The sequence below is a fragment of the Sinocyclocheilus rhinocerous genome, unplaced genomic scaffold (genome assembly GCF_001515625.1).
Source record: "Sinocyclocheilus rhinocerous isolate Xijiao unplaced genomic scaffold, SAMN03320098_v1.1 scaffold395, whole genome shotgun sequence".
NCBI classification, from domain to species: domain Eukaryota; kingdom Metazoa; phylum Chordata; class Actinopteri; order Cypriniformes; family Cyprinidae; genus Sinocyclocheilus; species Sinocyclocheilus rhinocerous.
The window spans coordinates 2,225,957-2,245,048 of record NW_015660890.1 but is presented as its reverse complement, the minus strand read 5'-3'; positions in this window follow the sequence as shown (position 1 = coordinate 2,245,048).

Sequence of the window (19,092 nt, the reverse complement as noted above, 5' to 3'; positions counted from 1 at the left end):
CTGAGCAATGCATGCGACTAGTTTCTCAATACAGGAGGCGTCTTGAAGCTGTCATTACCAACAAAGGCTTTTGTACAAAGTAATAAATAAATTTCAGTAGTTCAATACTTTTTCCCCCGTGTCATTCCATTTTATTACACAGAAATTAATTTCTGAACTTATTTGTTTTGTTTTCTTTGTATGTATGGATTACTTGGGTTGTTACCGACAATTGTCAACAGCACCTTTAGAAATATATTTACTGAGAAAAATGGTGAAGTGTTCAATACTTATTTTACCCGCTGTATACACATGGACTAATTATATATATTATATATATATATATATATATATAATATATTTTATGCTATCGATCTTTCAGTGTGGCAGCTTACGCTCAAATGATTTTAAGCTCTTTATTGAGTCCCATTCGTTCCCAACAGGTCAAGACTTAACTAATGTGGTTAAAGCAGGTTACTCTAGCTCTCAGGATCAGAGCAAGTCCCTGAAGACCCAGCTGAGCACAGGAGAGCTCTGTTCTCCACAGGTCATGCTGCTCTGAGGCCAGAGATGATGGCAATGTGGGATATAAAAGCTTTCACCTCTTCAACCCTCATCTCCATTTCGGTTTCCCTTAAAGGAATAGTTCAGCCAAAAATGAAATCGTGCTTATAATGTTCTCACACTCAGGCCATCCAAAATGTAGATGAGCTTTGAGATTTAAAAAATTAATTAATTAGCATTACATCACTGGATCAACAACGGATCCTCTGCAGCGAATGGGTGCCGTCAGAATGAGAGTCCAAACTGCTGATAGAAACATCACAATAATCCACAAGTAATCCACACTACTACAGTCTGTCAGTTAAGATCTTGTGAAGTGAAAAGCTGCATATTTGTAAAAACAAATCCATCATTTAGACATGTTTAACTTCAAAACTGTTGCTTCATGCTAAAATACATGTCCTCTATCCATAATACTGCTTTTTCCAGTGGAAAAAGTTGACTCATCTCAATCAGGAGAGAAATATGAACAGATCAAGCACCGTTTACAAGCCAAAAAAGTCTAAAAAACAGTTCTAAACAAATATGTTGGTGGACTGATATGGAGTCGTGTGGATTACTTGTGGATTACTGTAATGTTTTTATCAGCTGTTTGGACTCTCATTTTGACAGCACCCCATTCACTGCAGAGGATCCATTGGTGAGCAAGTGATGCAAAATTTCTCCAAATCTGTTCTGATGAAGAAACAAACTCATCTACATTTTGGAAGGCCTGAGAGTGAGTACATTCATTTTTGTGTGAACTATTCCTTTAAACACAGGAAGCCACTAACCAAAAGCTCAGAAACAATCGCATACTGTAGCGTGCCCCCCCGGGATTTACCAGACGGCCCGCTTTAGCCTTAAAACGCTGAGTGAAAAGCAAGTGCACCTGAGTGCAACACTTAAGTAATACACTCGTGAAAAGCATCGCATGAAAAATGAGCGCGTGACACGTGGAAATAAACAACCTGCCTCCATGCTGGAAGTTTAACAAGTGGCTGGAATACTGTAATGCGCCATGAAATGTGACTGCGGCAATATGGAAGTGTCCTTAAAAGAGAAAAAAAAAAGCCTATGTGAAATTAATATTATGTAAATGAAGAGAGGTCTCACATGGAATGGCATTTCATTAATTTTGGTGCTTTGACATAATTGCAAGCTCTAAATGTAGGATCGCTCCACAAACGCGGGCCCATGGGGAGTCTGACATTTACTGAGTTTCACCTTTGTGGCGGCGGAGAATGAAAAATGGTTCATTCGCCGGCTAGAGAGGGAAGAACAGCCGAAAATAGTACACATAGGAGTCGACCGAATGGAGGAGTCACGCCGTGAGGTTATGCCATCCTGAATCAGGGGAGGAGACTGCGGATTGAGGGAAGGTTTAATTAGACGGCTGATGTTGATGAAGGAGGAGAGCGTGCGAGAGGCTTTTCTGGAAGTGTTTGATGTATCAGAGGAGATTTATTTATCCTCTCGGTATTTGGCTTAGTTAGCGAGGGGAAAGTGGAGCACTTAAGCAGGGAAACTAAAGAGTGTTGATGAGTTCTCGACGTTCATGACTCATTTGCTATAGGAGACGAGTCAGTTTTAGCTCTGGCTGTCTTCCTCTTCATCTCTGTCTTTAGAAGTCACAACAAGTTTCCCTTTATGCACAAACATCTTGGAGACGATTTAATTTAGTTTTAATTGCTAACGTGTTCAAATTAACTCTTTGAACTCAATTTAACTGACTGACCAGCATCTGAATTCTGCAATGAGAAATGAATTCCTTGTAAGGGGTGATTCTTTCTTTCTTTCTTTCTTTAGAATAGAATAGAATAGTATAGAATAGAATTATACTTTACGGTTCTAGTCAGGTGAAAATAAACTCTGTGCACAGCGTTTTAATATTTTTAAAAGAAGTCTCTTATGCTAACCAAGGCTGCATTTATTTGATTCAAATACACCAATATTTTCAAATATTATTACTTTTTAAAATAACTTTTCTATTTTAATATATTTTAAAATGTAATTTATTCCTGTGATGCAAAGGTGAATTTTCAGCATCATTACTGTTAAGTCTTCAGGATCTCACATGATTCTTCATAGATCATTCTAATATGCTAATTTGCTGCTCAAGAAACATTTATTATTATTTTTAATATTATTATTATTAGTAGTAGTAGTAGTAGTCGTAGTAGTAGTATAAATGCTGAAAACAGTTATGCTGCTTAATATTGTTGAGGAAACCATGATTGATTGATTGATTAAATTATTGATTGATTGATTGATTGATTGATTGATTGATTGATTGATTGACTGATTTTCAGGATTCTTCGATTAATAGAAAATTAAAAAGACCAGTATTTAATAAAAATTTAATTGAATTAATTTTAATGCACCCTTTCTGAATAAAACTATTATTTTATTATTTAGTTAAAAAACCAACCCCAAACTTTTGAACGATAGTGTACGGGCATGCAATAACTTAAATTATACGAAATAAATAAAGAAATAAATAACTTGACATATTGTGACAGGAAAGTACAATATATTAGTAACCATATTTTTATTTTCTAATATTGGTAAAAAAAAAAAAAAAAAACACAATTAAAATATAATAAAATACTGAATACTTTAACTTTATAAACTAAGGACTGACAGACAGAATGAATTAATGAATGAAAATAAATGCCCATTTCAGTTCCTAATTATTAAAAAACAACAACAATGAAATATTTTTTTTTTTACATACATTAACTGTATGAACTCTGGATGGTATAATATTAAATCTAAATGTATGTATCTTGTGAAGTTAACCTAAAAGCAAGATTAATTTTTATGGATACGGTCATATTTGTACATTTATTGTACCGTAATTTTAGACACCATAATATTTGTGTTTTTAGTATTAAAGTTTTAAAGTTTTCTATTATATTGTATATTTCAAGTGTAACCTGATTTCAAGTGGAGTTTTTGTTTGGCTGCTCTTTTTTTTTTACCTTATTGAAGACTGAGTAACTGAGCGTTTGAGCAGTGGTTTTCTCCTGCAGTAACCCCGAGCTCTTCTCTCTGGCTCTCGATACTTCTCACTGTCCCTCTCGCCGGCTCTCTGGCCATGATAACAGTCATTATCACCAGCGAGAGAAGCCCTGGCACCCCTGCGGAGGAAGACAGACCCTCGGCACTGGCTAAAGGTCACCCAGAGGGGCGGGGGTGCGGGGCGCCCATGAGTATTCAGCGGTAGGAGTACCGGCGCCTATGAAAACAAACCCACCCATTACGCATGAGGTCCAAAAACCAACAATAAAACACACCTGCCTCTTTTTTTTTACAGCCAGCATTGTAACTGTCAACTGTAAAAAGCTGTTAAGTGCCTCATGGGTCAGACTCCTGCTGACTTACTAATGGAGGTCCCTTCCAATGAGAGAGAGTGAACCTCGGAGAAACAATAAACCTTAATGAACAACAAGCCGCAGCCATTTCCACACAGCTTTTAAGAGCAAAACACATCTATATGTGTGCCAACATACTGTTTGGGCTTTTAAGAGTAAAACAAACAACTGTTTTAAAGCTAACCAGGAGCCACAATTACAGCATATGTTGGGACTAGACCTAAAAAAAAAGATTTAGTTTCACACAAAATCGTCTGGGAAACCTGTGAAAGATGTAGATTAGTTTGTTTCCTCTTCAGAACAGATTTGGAGAAATGTGTCCAAACAGCTGATAAAAACATCACAATATCCCACAAGTAACCCACACCACTCCAGTCCATCAATTAACATCTTGTGAAATGAAAAACTATGTGTTTATAAGAAACAAATCCATCATTTTTTACTTTAAACTGTTGCTTCTGGCTAAAATACGAGTCCTCTATCCATAATACTGCTTTTCTTTAGGGAAAAGGTGTCTTGTCTGAATCAGGAGAGAAATATGCATAGATCAAGCACCATTTACATGCAAAAACAGCCCAAAATAGTTCTAAACAAATACAGTAGTTGGATTTTGATGTGAGAGGACAATAGGGGATGGACTTTTTCACTGGAGGAACAGAACATACTATGGATTTTGGCCAGAAGTGACTGTTTCAGATTTAAAAGCATTAATGATTAATTTGTTACAAGCAGCTTCTCATGAACAGATTTGGAGAAATGTGTCCAAACAGCTGATAAAAACATCACAATATCCCACAAGTAACCCACACCACTCCAGTCCATCAATTAACATCTTGTGAAATGAAAAACTATGTGTTTATAAGAAACAAATCCATCATTTTTTACTTTAAACTGTTGCTTCTGGCTAAAATACGAGTCCTCTATCCATAATACTGCTTTTCTTTAGGGAAAAGGTGTCTTGTCTGAATCAGGAGAGAAATATGCATAGATCAAGCACCATTTACATGCAAAAACAGCCCAAAATAGTTCTAAACAAATACAGTAGTTGGATTTTGATGTGAGAGGACAATAGGGGATGGACTTTTTCACTGGAGGAACAGAACATACTATGGATTTTGGCCAGAAGTGACTGTTTCAGATTTAAAAGCATTAATGATTAATTTGTTACAAGCAGCTTCTCATGAGTTAACTGATGGGCTGAAGTGGTGTGGATTACTTGTGGATTATTGTGATGTTTTTATCAGCTGTTTGGACTCTCATTCTGACGGCACCCATTCACTGCAGAGGATCCATTGGTGAGCAAGTGATGTAATGCGACATTTCTACAAATCTGTTCTGATGAAGAAACAAACTCATGTACATCTTGGATGGCGAGGGTGAGCGAATGTCAAATTAAAATTTTGGGGTGAACTATTTCTTTATTTTCTGCAAAACTGATCAAAATCATGTGAATATGTTAAAACAAGAATATCTGGCAAAGAAATAAACTTATTTTAAAAGCAAAATAAGCTTATTTTTCTCACTCCATACAAATACTTTTTTTTTTCTCAGTTTGTGTGTAAAGCAACTTGACTTTGACACATTTTCAGAAAACACTACTTGTTATTTTGCTTCTGAAGTAACTGCATCTTGATTTAGCAATGTTTAGATATTTGCACTGAAAAACGAGACAAAAATAATGAGGAAGAAAATCATATTTGCAGTGAATATGGGTGCCTGAACAACTAGTTTTAAGAGGATTTCTTGAATAAATAGGCCACTTTGAGGTACATCAGATGCATTTTTAGGAAGCATTCACAGGCAAGTTCTTGCATTCAAAAATAGCTAGATAGAGTGCGATGGACTAAAAAAAGATGTCAAAACTCACTAAAAAAAAAAAAGAGCTGCAACATAACGGTCAAAGACGTCTGAATGGCATCTGAACTCTCTGGCATCTCAAAACTATTTCAGGTTCAGTAAGAATACTTGCCTTCTTTGCTTCCTACATCACCGCTTGCCTCGAGATGGTCTGCAGCATCTCAGCTCAGGAGAAGGGTCTCTGTGAGGGATCAGATCTTCACACCGGTTCACACACTTCCATCCACACACACTCTGTGTAAACTACACTTAAAGCCTGCAGAGTGAAATGTTTACAAATCATTCTCTGGCACTTCCCTTGTTCAGGATCTCTCCATCTCCTTCCTGGTTGCTGTACCCCGCTGCTGGATGGATGAGTTGATGAACAGGCCCGGCAGGATGGAGAAAAGAGAATTGGAAGTTCTCTGTACCACAAGGCTCTGTGCGAGATCAAGCAGAAAGCCTTCAGTCAGTGTGTGGAGAGAGCTGTTTGGGGGATTTCTCTTCCTGAGGAAGCTGCAGTCCTCTTTAAGCAACCTGCTTGATTGACGTTCAAAAAGGCCTTCGTGAGATGCAGGCCTGTGTTTCCTGACTGCTGCATCCCAATGCATGTGCTATCCATACTATATAGAAACAATAAACATATTATACTGTAGTGTGCTACAGTGTTGATCAAGTGGCGTAGAATTCATTTCAAGAAAATACAACATTACTTAGCATTTTTAATAACATTTTAACAACAATAACAACAATAATAATAATAAATGTATTATATTTTTTACATTTCATATAATAACTTTATTATTATTATTATTACTACTACTACTACTACAGAAACATTTGGGTTAACATCATATCCCAGAATTGTGAAATAATAATAAAATATTATAAAATAATGTTATATGATGTTATAATGTTATATGATAAAATATGAATAATAATGTTAATAAAATATATTAATGGTGACAGCTTAATTTTGGAAATGTCATATAAGAAATTATATTGAATGTATATATTTAATAATAATAACAGTATTATTATTATTGTTATTAATAGAATATATATTCTAATATAAACATGTTTCCAAGATGAACGAATGCATCAAACCTATTTACTAAGTAAAAACAACAACAACAACCTAAATAAAAACATACATCTAGCACTTTATTAATAGTTTAACATTATTAGTAGTAGTAATTGTAGTATAAATGTTATATAATATCTTCTATTGCATTTATATATGTCAGAAGAATAGAATTGCATTACTATGAATTTTGAATTGCATTTTATTATTATTATTATTATTATTAAATATATAACAACAATGAAGTAACTCATTGTGAATAACTAAATAACTAAATAAATAAATAATATTTTAAAACGCTTGCATGCGAAAACAACCAGTGTGAGACAAAAAGGTTTGGGAGTAATTTTATGACGTGGCCAAATGTCCCAGTACCAGCAAAGCATTTCAGTGTGTAGTAGAAGTGCAAATTGGGATGCAGCCTAATACTGAGATCAGAGAGGCCAAGGAGAGAGCGTTAAGATGTGAACCGCCTCCATCATAAACATTTCTAGCGACTAATAAACTTTATGGACATCTGTCTCTCGTAAATGAGTTCATAAGATGCCTTAATTTCAGACTGGCATTTAAAAATGCCAGCGTTTATGCAAACACACCTGACATGCCAAAGTTGCTCCAGATGCAATAAATAATGTAACGGTGAGCAAAAATTTAAAGTACTGACCGGATTTGCAAAGCAGTACCATCCACAAACGGCAAAACTTAAAAAGAATAAGCAAACACTGCAATTAATATCCAAGTGTGGTTGCATCTCTGAGGTATGACTAAAAAGTTGTTTCAAAGCCTAATCAACGAGTGAAAATGGTCGAATTTCATACAATCCAGTGGCTTAAGTAAAAAGAAGGATTTATAGAAGCGGCGGAGATCATTTATGAATAATATATGCGGGTTTAATCCCACGTGAAGTCACGGGCCTCTCAAATTGGAAACAGGTGTACTGAAAGATTCTTTTACCTATATGGCTGTACATTAATGAGGAAAAAAAATTAACTTAAATGATTTTAGCAAATGGCTGCAATATAACAAAGAGTGAAAAATTTAAGGGGGTCTGAATACTTTCCGTACCCACTGTACGTCAGGAGGAAGCACCACGGCAGAATCCACAAACAGCAGCGCTTCAAGGGCATCCAGTAGTTCTGCTGCGGTTATAGGGCTGTGGTGTGCTTTTGTAATCAAGGAACCATTTGCAATTTACTGTTAATTCAAGCACAGCCATGATCAGGAGGTCCAATTACCCTTTTATAGGTAATTGTACACCATGCTGAACAGGGGTTTTATAAAGCAGCAGTCGAAACCACATCCTGCAAAACCAAACCCGCAAAGCAATTTTATCTAGATGGCCATTGAACATTGTACAATTTCTGTGTACAATATATTAGTACACAAATCTGCATTTTCTAATATTAGCAATATATATATATATATATTGGATGCATTAGCTTTATAAACTATGGATGGATGGATAAACAAAAGAAAATAAATGCCCACTTCAGTTCCTAATAACCAAATCAAGCCTAGCCTTAAACTTTTCTCACTGAAAATCCCATTTAATTCAGAAATACTGCAGTCAGATGCTGTTTTACGTTGACTCTATGGCAGATTATGCTTCCCTGATATGAGCTAAAAACCACATAAAGTACCAGAATATTAGAGATGAGCCTTTATATCCCTATGTTCTGCAAATTCCCAGTGATCAATACAGAACTGCTCCAATCTTCTCTCCAATGAGAGCATATGGGGAAGGAAAGCCTTGATTACTGAGATCGACTCAACGTCTGCCAGTGTGTTCACCAAACCCATGATCTATGGCTAGAACTCACCTTTTTTGCTTCAAAAAGCTTAACATGAAACTTAATCAGACCTACGTTTGAACGCTCCACATGCATCAGTGCTAAAAGAAGCAGGCAGTCACAACAATGATTAAAAGCTTGTTTACATTTGCTCCTTATAATTACTACCGAGACTCCAAACCGCATGCAAATTTTAATCTCTGAAGTAAATCTCACCAGCGTAATATTTTTAGTGCATATTAGGCTGCACCTGTCCCTGATGTTTTTTATTAAACAAAAGTGTGCTGAGTTACCAGTCAATAGTCTATTTACTTGGTTTCTCACATTTTATTATTTCATTTTATTTTATATTTAATTTTATATATTTTTATATGTAATTAAATTTGATATTTTATTTTAAATGTGTGTTTTAAAAAAAGAGCACAGTTCACATGTATGTTTGGTGCCATTTTACACTCTTGCAATTTTTTAAGAACCATTTAGGTACCATTTAGTTTGCTAATAATGATCACATGAGCTTTAATAATAAAAACAACAACAACAACAACAACAATAATAATAATGATACTAATATTAGATAAGCTTAATTTTTTAAGTGTTTTTACATTTTAAGTGTCCCAGCAGCTCATTTATAAATATATAATATCAAGAATAAATAATAATAATATGTACAGATGTGCACTTTATGTACTTTATATACAACTGTACAAATAATAATAACTCTATAAATGAACGATATAACTCTATAAACCATAGTCATTTATATAGTTATATAGTGAGTTACTAATTTTTTTAATATTATTTTATAATATTCTATTACTATTTCTGGTTCACAATTCTGGGCTATGATGTTAACCGAAATGTTTTGTGTAATAATAATAATAATAATAATAATAACAATAATAATAATAAGGAAAAACCTAATGAAATGGTTCATACCTATTCATAATATTAGAATTTGAGAAAAAACTAATTATAAAACACAGGCACCCAATGAAACGTATTCTATCACATAAATGGCAAGAGTTTATCATGAAACGAAACTCTACAAATCTCTGTATCACGGGTCAGATTTCCAGATGAACACTCCTCATCCACCCGAGAGTCCTCAGAAGACTCTATCATTTCCTGCGCAAACGGCACCAAGCGGTTTGAGCTCAGCCACCTGCTGACATCAGCAGATGTGTTCACAGCGGACTCACAGAGTTCTCGCTCACCAGCTTAGACTCGTATGTAGTGACTAGAGGTACATTTGGGTAATAATGAAGCTGTAGTTTGGATGTTACTTGTTTGGAAACTCATGCAGTGACCCATGCATTCGCTTATCCTCTGAGTTGTATCATAATATGACCCAGAATGCCATGCAATATGCGCTATTAAACGGAAGCTCATTAGGGGCTCTATTTACCTAACTTCCCCTGGCCACATAACGACCTCATTTAAGCAGCAGATTATCATTAAACCATCTCTTTTTACTCTGCGTTTGGCACAGGCCCATGTCATCTTTTCTCACAAAATGTCATAGTCTAACCGCAGTCAATTCAGAGTGGCCTATCGAGAGAATACAAGAAAGAAAAAAAAAGCCACCATTTCGCTCCTATATCAGTCGTGAAAAGCTTTTATAGATAATTACAGCTTGCATGCATTTGCTGCAGCCATACCTTTTTTTTATAGAGCTTGTGGATGTAAATGAGATTGAGGTAATTAAAAAAGCTCGCTGGTGATTCACACCCAGGCAAGAGCCAAAAAGCATTTCCCTTTTGTGAGGTCCAGTCTCGCACTCGCACTCGAAACGTCAACGTGATGGATGTAAGTCAAGGTCACGTCTGAAAGGCCTGTTTAAAAAGCAAGAGCGGCGATATGAATGATGGGAACTGCGGGGGGCGGGAAAGTGAAAGCACTTCGCCCCAAAACCACCCGGTAGCATGTAATAAATGTCCGCGGTCAGCGGTCTACAGAGCTGAACCAGAAAGAAACTAATTCACATTGCCGGAGAGGCTGAAACTAGTCAGAAGGTGACACCTGTCTTTCCACGGGAGCAGAAATGCTGTGTGAAATTCACGTTATAGGCTTTGTAATGAAATGTCACGAAGCCAGTTCTTATTACCACCGACAGGTAACTCATCCGCTGCTGTAATGAGACTAGAGGACTCAATGATGACTGTGCTTCAGCGGAAGTAATATGCTGTCATGTCAATCAACTAAAGCAGCGATGAGCACCGTGTGGGGAATATACACTGTAAGGACAAAAGTATTGGGACACACCTCTTAATTATTGAATTCAGGTGTTTTAATCAGACCCATTGCCACAGGTGTATAAAATCAAGCACCTAGCAATGCAGTCTGCATTTACAAGCATTTGTGACCCTGGACCACAAAACCAGTCATAAGGGTCAATTTTTTGAAATTGAGATCTATACATAATCTGAAAGTTGAATAAATAAGCTTTCCATTGATGTATGGTTTGTTATTGGACAATATTTGGCCGAGATAAAACTTTGAAAATCTGGAAAAAAAAAAAAAATTTTTTTTTTGAGAAAATCGCCTTTAAAGTTGTCCAAATGTACAAAATATCTTCATGGAACAAGATCTTTACTTAATATCCTAATGATTTTTGGCATAAAAGAAAAATCGATAATTTTGACCCATACAATGGCTATTGCTACAAATATACCCTTGCGACTTATGACTGGTTTTGTGTTCCAGGGTCAAATTTATGAAAAAACGGGTCGTTCTGAAGAGCTCAACGTGGTACTGTAATAGGATGCCACCTTTGCAATAAGTCCGATTGTGAAATTTCACCTCTGCTAGTTAGACCACGGACTTCTTTAAGTAATATTATTAAGTGGAAGCATTTAGGAACAGTAGGAACTCAGCCAAGACCACAAAGTCAAAGAACAGGGTCAGCGAGTGCTGAGGCTGAGACTTCAGGTGCGTAAAAGGCACCAATGATCTGCTGACTCCATAGCTGAAGAGTTCCAAACTTTCACTGATATATAGGCACAAAAACTGCAGCAGGAGCTTCATGGAAAGGGTTTCCATGGCCGAGCTGCTGAATGCAAGCTGCACCAACTACAATACCAAGTGTCAAATGGAGTGATGTAAAGCATAATGCCACTGGACTCTGGAGCAGTGGAAACCTGTTCTGTTGAGTAATGAGTCTGATGGGCAAGTTTGGGTTTGGCAGATGCCAGGAGAATGTTACCTGCCTGACTGCATTTTGCCAACTGTAAAGTTTGGTTGGGCTGGGCCCCTTACTCCCAGTGAAGGTAAATCTAAATGCTTCAGCATACCAAGACATTTTAGATAATGCTATGTCTCCAACTAAGCCAATTCTTATTACCGCTGACACGTAACTCATCCTCTGCTGTAATAAGACTAGAGGACTCAATGATGACAGTGCTTCAGCTCAATTAATATGCTCTCATGTCAATCAATTAAAGCAGCAGTGAGCTCTGTGTGGGGAATATATAAACTAGTCTGTTGCAAAGCAAGTCAGTGGTTTCCTCTTGATAATGAAAGACACAGTCAAGGTGTTTCATGAAGACCGTACAATCTAACCCCGTTAGCGTAAAATGATTTGGTACTTCTGCTTGTTGTGTTGGCCTGGAAATGTTGTGACAAACTTGAAAGGACTCTTTTGATTTGCAGGGAAGGCCTGAGGGAGAGTCAGAGATGAACTTGTTCCGGAAAACCATCAGCCGGCTTTTACTCTGCCTGAAAGATCATGGGTAAACGAAGAGACATAAAACCTATACGAAAATTACCACCACACACCAAAGGAAGTGAGAATGTCAGAAAGAAAAAAAGAGTGAACACAGCAGAACATCTGTCAGCTGAGAAATGTCACTTTCCAACAGAACGGAGAGAGAGACGAAAACAGCAAACCTAAATCTCATCGCCGTGACCTCGTAGAAAGAAGACAGGATAACGGTAACATATCATATACTGCTGTTCAAAAGATTGGGATCAGTAAGACTTGTATTACTTATTAATTATATTAGCAAAATATTTTATTATTAATGATATCAATGAGAATGTTTTCTATTTGAATCATTTTTAAATGTAATTTATTCCAGCGATGGCCAAACTACATTTTCAGCATCATTACTCCAGTCTTCAGCGTTAACAAACAGCACAATTTGAGGTATCATTTCAAATCATTACTCTGACGTGAGTCAAAGAAAGACTAATACTGAATAAAACAACCCACTTCTAACTGTAGGTTGATTTTGCAATCTGTCCTTGGCACATTTCAATCTAAACAATGAGCCGTGTACCTCCGCGGAAACCTGCTGCAAGCCTAATATGATGTTCCCATCTCTCTTTAATGAATATGCTTTGCACCAGAGTGAAAGAAGCCTTCAGAGAGTGTTTTACAGCTCCCTCATGGCAACATGAAAAATAAGTAAGAATGCAATTCAATTATCTCCCTCTGTACTCACCGAGCCAAGTAGCCTTTCTCAAATTGAAGACGTTGAGAGTTGATTCAGGCAAATGGACTGAATCGCACTCAAGTATTTAGGGCTTGGAATGGTCTAGTGTACATCCTCTCTGTGATGTAAAACTGTTATTTAGTCTTGGATGAGGACACATTGCTTTTTAAAAAAAAATTTAAACAGTTTTTGTTTAAATTTTAAATAGATTTTATTAGGGCTCGGTAAAAAATATCGATATCTCGATGTTAATCGATTATCATTTTTACGGAACGATATATCCTGTCTCATGTAATCGCGCAATCAGTGTTTCAGCCGCGCAAAGACGTCGATATAATGGCTTGCAAACAATGTCACGTAACGTCACATTTACCTCAGAAAAAACATATTCGGTGACCATCAACTCATTAGTCAGATAGAAAAATAAACTGTAGAATTTTGCTAAATATATGCACCATATAACATATTCATTATAAATTTTAATTTATGTTTGAATAAATCCATCAAGTTTTTATGACAGCCACCATTATGTTAGATTTTATAGCAACACTTCACAACAAGGTTCTGTTTATTAACTTTTATTAACATTACTTAACGTTCATTTCAAAATTTGCTAAATCATTATTAAAAACAAAAGTTATATCTGTTAATATTATTTAATGGACCTGAGCTAACATGAACTAACAACGAACAGTTTTTATTTTTATTTGTTAAATAATGTTAATAAAGATGAATAAGTACTGTAACATATTGCTCACTGTTAATGTAATAAGAAATGTTAGCTAATTTGATCCCTATTGTCAGGTATTATCTATTTTATTTTTATAATATATTATTAATATATTTTAATTTTAAAGATTTAGTGATTTTGTTGTAATTTTTATTAGTTTTTTTAATGTCCATATAGTTTTTATTTTATAGTCCATATACAGTAGTTTTAGTTATTTTTAGGACTTCAGTTTAAACTACACACACACACACACACACACACACATACAGTATATGTATATATAGAATGAATGTGCAAAATAAACAGAAATTACACACTTCACTTAATGTTATCATCATTATGATCATCATTTTCCAGTGATCTAACACTGTAATTTTGTCATATTCTAATAATATTATTTATATTTCACACTATAGTGACTTAACAGTGATAGAACAGCTTTTTCTGCCGACCTCTGAGGTGGATTTGGGAATTTAATCCTTCAACATGATTTAGAAAAAACCTCTATACCAAAATCCCGGCCTTTTGTGCTTGTAAGTCTCCGATCCCCCTTCTTGCTGAATCGGGAACAACCGATTTTTCTTCGTTCCTGCTCGGCTGAGTTTAACATGGCTGAAAATGAAGCGGTGAAACAGGAAGCGGCTCCCCTCGTCTCTAACCGGCACATCTGTCATCTCCGGTCTCTGGCTCACCTCACCCTGCCCCAACCTGGCAACCATTAACAACCCTCCATTTAGGAGGCCAACAAATGATGGAGAACAGGAGGGAGCGAGCGAGAGAGATGAATGCACGGGACGTCCCTCAACTGGAGGCCTTCGCTTCTTCCTCACCATTCCAGATCATTACTCCTCCTCCTCATCCTCCTATTCCGGCTTTGCTCAAGTCTTCCATTTGTTCCTTTATTGGACTGGGACTGTACGGGCTGTAAAAGAACATAAATACGTGCAGACGCCGCCAACATCGGATGAGAGGGATTGTGACGTCTCCACATTTGAGGGGAGAGAGGGCTATTTATTTGTCGAGGGAGGTGGGTAAGTCATCCGTGCATTGCTGTGGAACAACAGGGACATGATGGTCATATATCACCTGCGGCCCACCTGCTTCTGAGGAAACGGCAGAGACATTACCGGCTCCCTCATACGCCCAATTGCTATTCTGTTGAAGAGAATTATGGATTATTACAGTATGTTTGTGACACATTGCAACAACCAAACAATGCAAATGGCTATAAAACATGGATAAATGGCTTGAAGTAGCGCTTTCCATAATGCAAAAACAACATTCTGGACATTTCCTCTGGTGCATGTAGAAATGTGCTTTAGATGACATTGCCTAATGCTTGCAAACAGAAGCAAATAGCCAAAAACTTATAGCTAATTTTAAACGAAGAATAATGTGTCAATGAAATGTTTATTTATTCACACTACATTAAAAAAAAATTTGGTGTAGAAACAGTTTTCATCCAGAAACTGCTAGTAAATTACACAATTAATTACAAAGAAATGATAAGTAACACTAAATTTAATTTGAAATGTTTGAGTAAAAAGTCCATACAATTCACTACAGATTTCAGCTAAAATGAACATTATTGGCAGTAAAACACAAAGTTTTATTCCTTTTCACACAAACTATGATTGCAGGGGTAGATTATATAATATTAATAATAATATAAAGTGCTATAGATATTAATATATAGATGTGACTGGGTTAAATACATCAAAAGTGTTGAAATTTTGGAAGGGTCATTAAGTCAATGAAGATTATATAATATAATATAAGAATATAATATAAAAAAGCATCATATGACCCCTTTAACAATTATTAACAAGAAATTAATTATTAATAATGATTCATTATTGTTTTCTAAATTTTGCTGTTACACCATAGGACACATGTACGGTATATTATGTCAACAACCCATATATTTTTGTAGCTATATATTATATATACATACACACACACACACACAAAGAATATAATATATTATAATAATATATAATAATATAATATAATTATATTATATTATATTATATTATTGAATTATACATGAAAATTATATATAATGCACTATAATTCTATATTATATGCATTTATTCCCAGCTTAATTTATAGTTTGCATTGTATATTGACTAAAATATCATTGTAAATGATTCCTGCTATAATAAACAAATATACTTTTAATATTTCTATATCCATATATATTTTTCTATCAAACCCATTACATTTATGATCAATAGTCCCACTGCTTTAATTAAGAGCTTATGCAAGCTGTGCTCTATGATGATCAATATCCCTTACAAGACTGTTTTATCAATACTCCCTTTAATTTAAAATTTCATATCATCTGTATTATGCAGAATCGCCTGACTTGTATGATAAACCAAATGTGAAAATCTGCTGGAAGAGTCTGCTGCAGATCACATCTGTTAACATGTTTTACAGGCAAATTTTGACATTTCCATTATGGCAGATACATACTGTACTGTAGTAATCAGCAGCTGTTAACGTGGTATCTATGTATTTTTTAACTATGGTTAATGCTGCCTTTGCTGTGATATGAAGATTCATGGTTGCATAACAGAAAGCTGACATAGCCAAATTGATAATTATATATTTGGCTGTAAGGGACAAGGGGAAGGGGCAGGCGGAGGGGTAGGGGAAGGGGTATAAAGTAGAATTGGGATTGGGCCTTATAGTGTTTATATAAATAGTAAATAGTAGTCTATATCTTACAAAATTAGAATTGTGAAATTAAACTCGCAATTACTTTTTTAAAATTGTATTTTAACTCCCTAATTCTCACAATTCTGACTTTTTTCTTGCATTTGTGAGTTTATCTCAGAATTAAGACTTTCCTTCTCAGAATTGTGTTTCAATTTTGTAATTTTCACATTTTTTTTTTAGAATTGTGAGTTTATATATTGCAACGCTGAGTTTATATCTCACTCAAACCAATGACTTTGTACCTCGCAAAAAAAAAAAAAAGTCAGAATTGTGAGAGGTAAACTCAGAATTCATACAAAAAAAAAAATCTAAATTGTGAGATGTAAACTCAGAATTCAGACAAAAAAGTCAGAATTGTGAAGTGAAAATGTCAAAATTGCCAGATGTAAGCTCAGAATTCCGAGGGGGGGAAAAAATCAGAATTTTAAGATGTAAACTCAGAATTCAGACAAAAAAAGTCAGAATTGTCAGATGTAAAAAATTTTTTAAAAGGTCACAATTACAAGACAAACTCTGGGACAAAAGTCAGAACTGTGAATTGGAAACTCAGAATTCAGAGAGAAAAGCCATAATTACGAAGTGTAAACTCAGAATTCAGAACTGCGAGATGTAAACTTGTCTTGTCTTGCAAGAATACATTGCAAGAAAAAAAAGTCAGAATTGTGAGATAAAAAGTTACAATTACCTTTTTTTCCCTGTGTGGAATGAAACAAGCTTCACATCACATACTCAACAGTATGGATAGTATGCCAATTTTGATGCAGCCTGAGTTAACTATCAGCTCTGCCGGCTGTTGATTTCTGTTGTTTTTATGTCTCTGTACTACAGCAAACCATCTGCGAACTCGGAGTATAAATTGCATCACCACTGTTTACCGGTCACAATAGGTCACAGGTAGCCTTACTGAGCCCACATGATGGTATAAAAATCACACACTTCAAACGGATTGGAGACGGTTCATTCTGCAGTATGATTTGGTTTGGAATCGACCACAGATGGCGGAAACAGACTCTCTGTGCGGTCACGTCGTCCACTAGCACACACTCCTCACCCTCACATCCACACAAACTCTAGTTTCCTGTTGCTCTGTAATTAGAAAATATGACAACAGTGGCGTGTCACGTCAGGTGGCCTTTCCGCTGCTCGACACCAACTTAAACCAAATGAGGAAGACAGATAACGGAAAAAGTTTAGAAAACAGCCTCCTGACTACCACAAAAAAAACTCTGATAAAGTAAGGAAGAAACGCTTACACTGAAGGTGTGGTTGCACGCTCTTCACTGTCGTGTACCTCAGCAGTGCTAATGGGAAGAGTCAGGTGGAAAATGTACGGAGCAGCAATGTTAATTGACCTGACACAGTCTCCTCACCAAAGCTGTGGAGACGAACAGGCGTACGCCGCTCACACGGGGAGAGGTGTGGAGAGAGGGAGACAGAAAGCCCTGATGGAAGCTTTTAAAAAAATATTACATTGTACTCGAGCATTGCAGGCGGCAGTATTTGAGGTTAGCTTGACTCAAATGCACAAACGTTTGTCATTTTCTATTTGTACACATAAATATCAGAGAGAAATGAAACAAAAATGTGATAAAGTTTTATCATATTGGGGGATCAATAGACTCTGAAAAAGACGCCATATTTGATTTATTACAAATAACAAAAAAGGGCTTTTCTTTACTTTTCAGGCATTTTACAGTATGTTGCAGTCTGGCAAAAACACGATTTGCTAATTACTATTGTTGGATGCTGTTCAGGACACATTTTTCTATTGAAAACTACTAGAAAGCATGCGTAAACTGTACAGAGAGTGCATTTATAGATGAATAACTCCCATGTTACTGTTTGGGGTTGGTAATATTGTTTAATGTTTTAGGAAAAAAACTCATAAACAAGCATTTGTTTGATCAAAAATACAGTAAAAACTGTAATATTGTGAAATATTATTACAATGTAAAATAATGGTTTTCCATTTGAATATATTGTAAAATGTAATTTATTCCTGTGATGCAAAGATGAATTTTCTGCATCATTACTCCAGTCATCAGTGTCACATGATCCTTCAGAAATCATTCTAATATGCTGAAAAAAAAAAAAAAAAACGTAGCATGGGACTTTTTGTAAATTCTATTCATCCACATTTGATTGGTAAAAGTGAGTTACACAGAAAAAAACAGGTGTTTATGGGAAAGATACTGAAAAGTTATTATATATATTAAAGTTATAAAGATTTATTTAATTTGTTAAATAAATTGCTCCAATGAATTGTTCACAATAAGACAAGTTATTATTATTAATGTTATATATATATATATATATATATATATATATATGATGCCATGAATATTTTCTTATTAAAAATTGGTATACCCACCTATGTAAAAGGTGAGCCGTTAATATTTTTGGTCCATTTCGTGAAAGTGAAATACAGAGTTCTGGCATGAAACTCTAGAGGGTGCAGTCCGATAGGTCTAACTCAATCTGACCTAATGACATCATTATCACATGGCACAGCTGATTGGTTCTCTCCTGTATCGGTAGCCAATGAGCTCACTGCTCAACATTCAAATATATGACTAGTGCTTGCCGTAGCAGT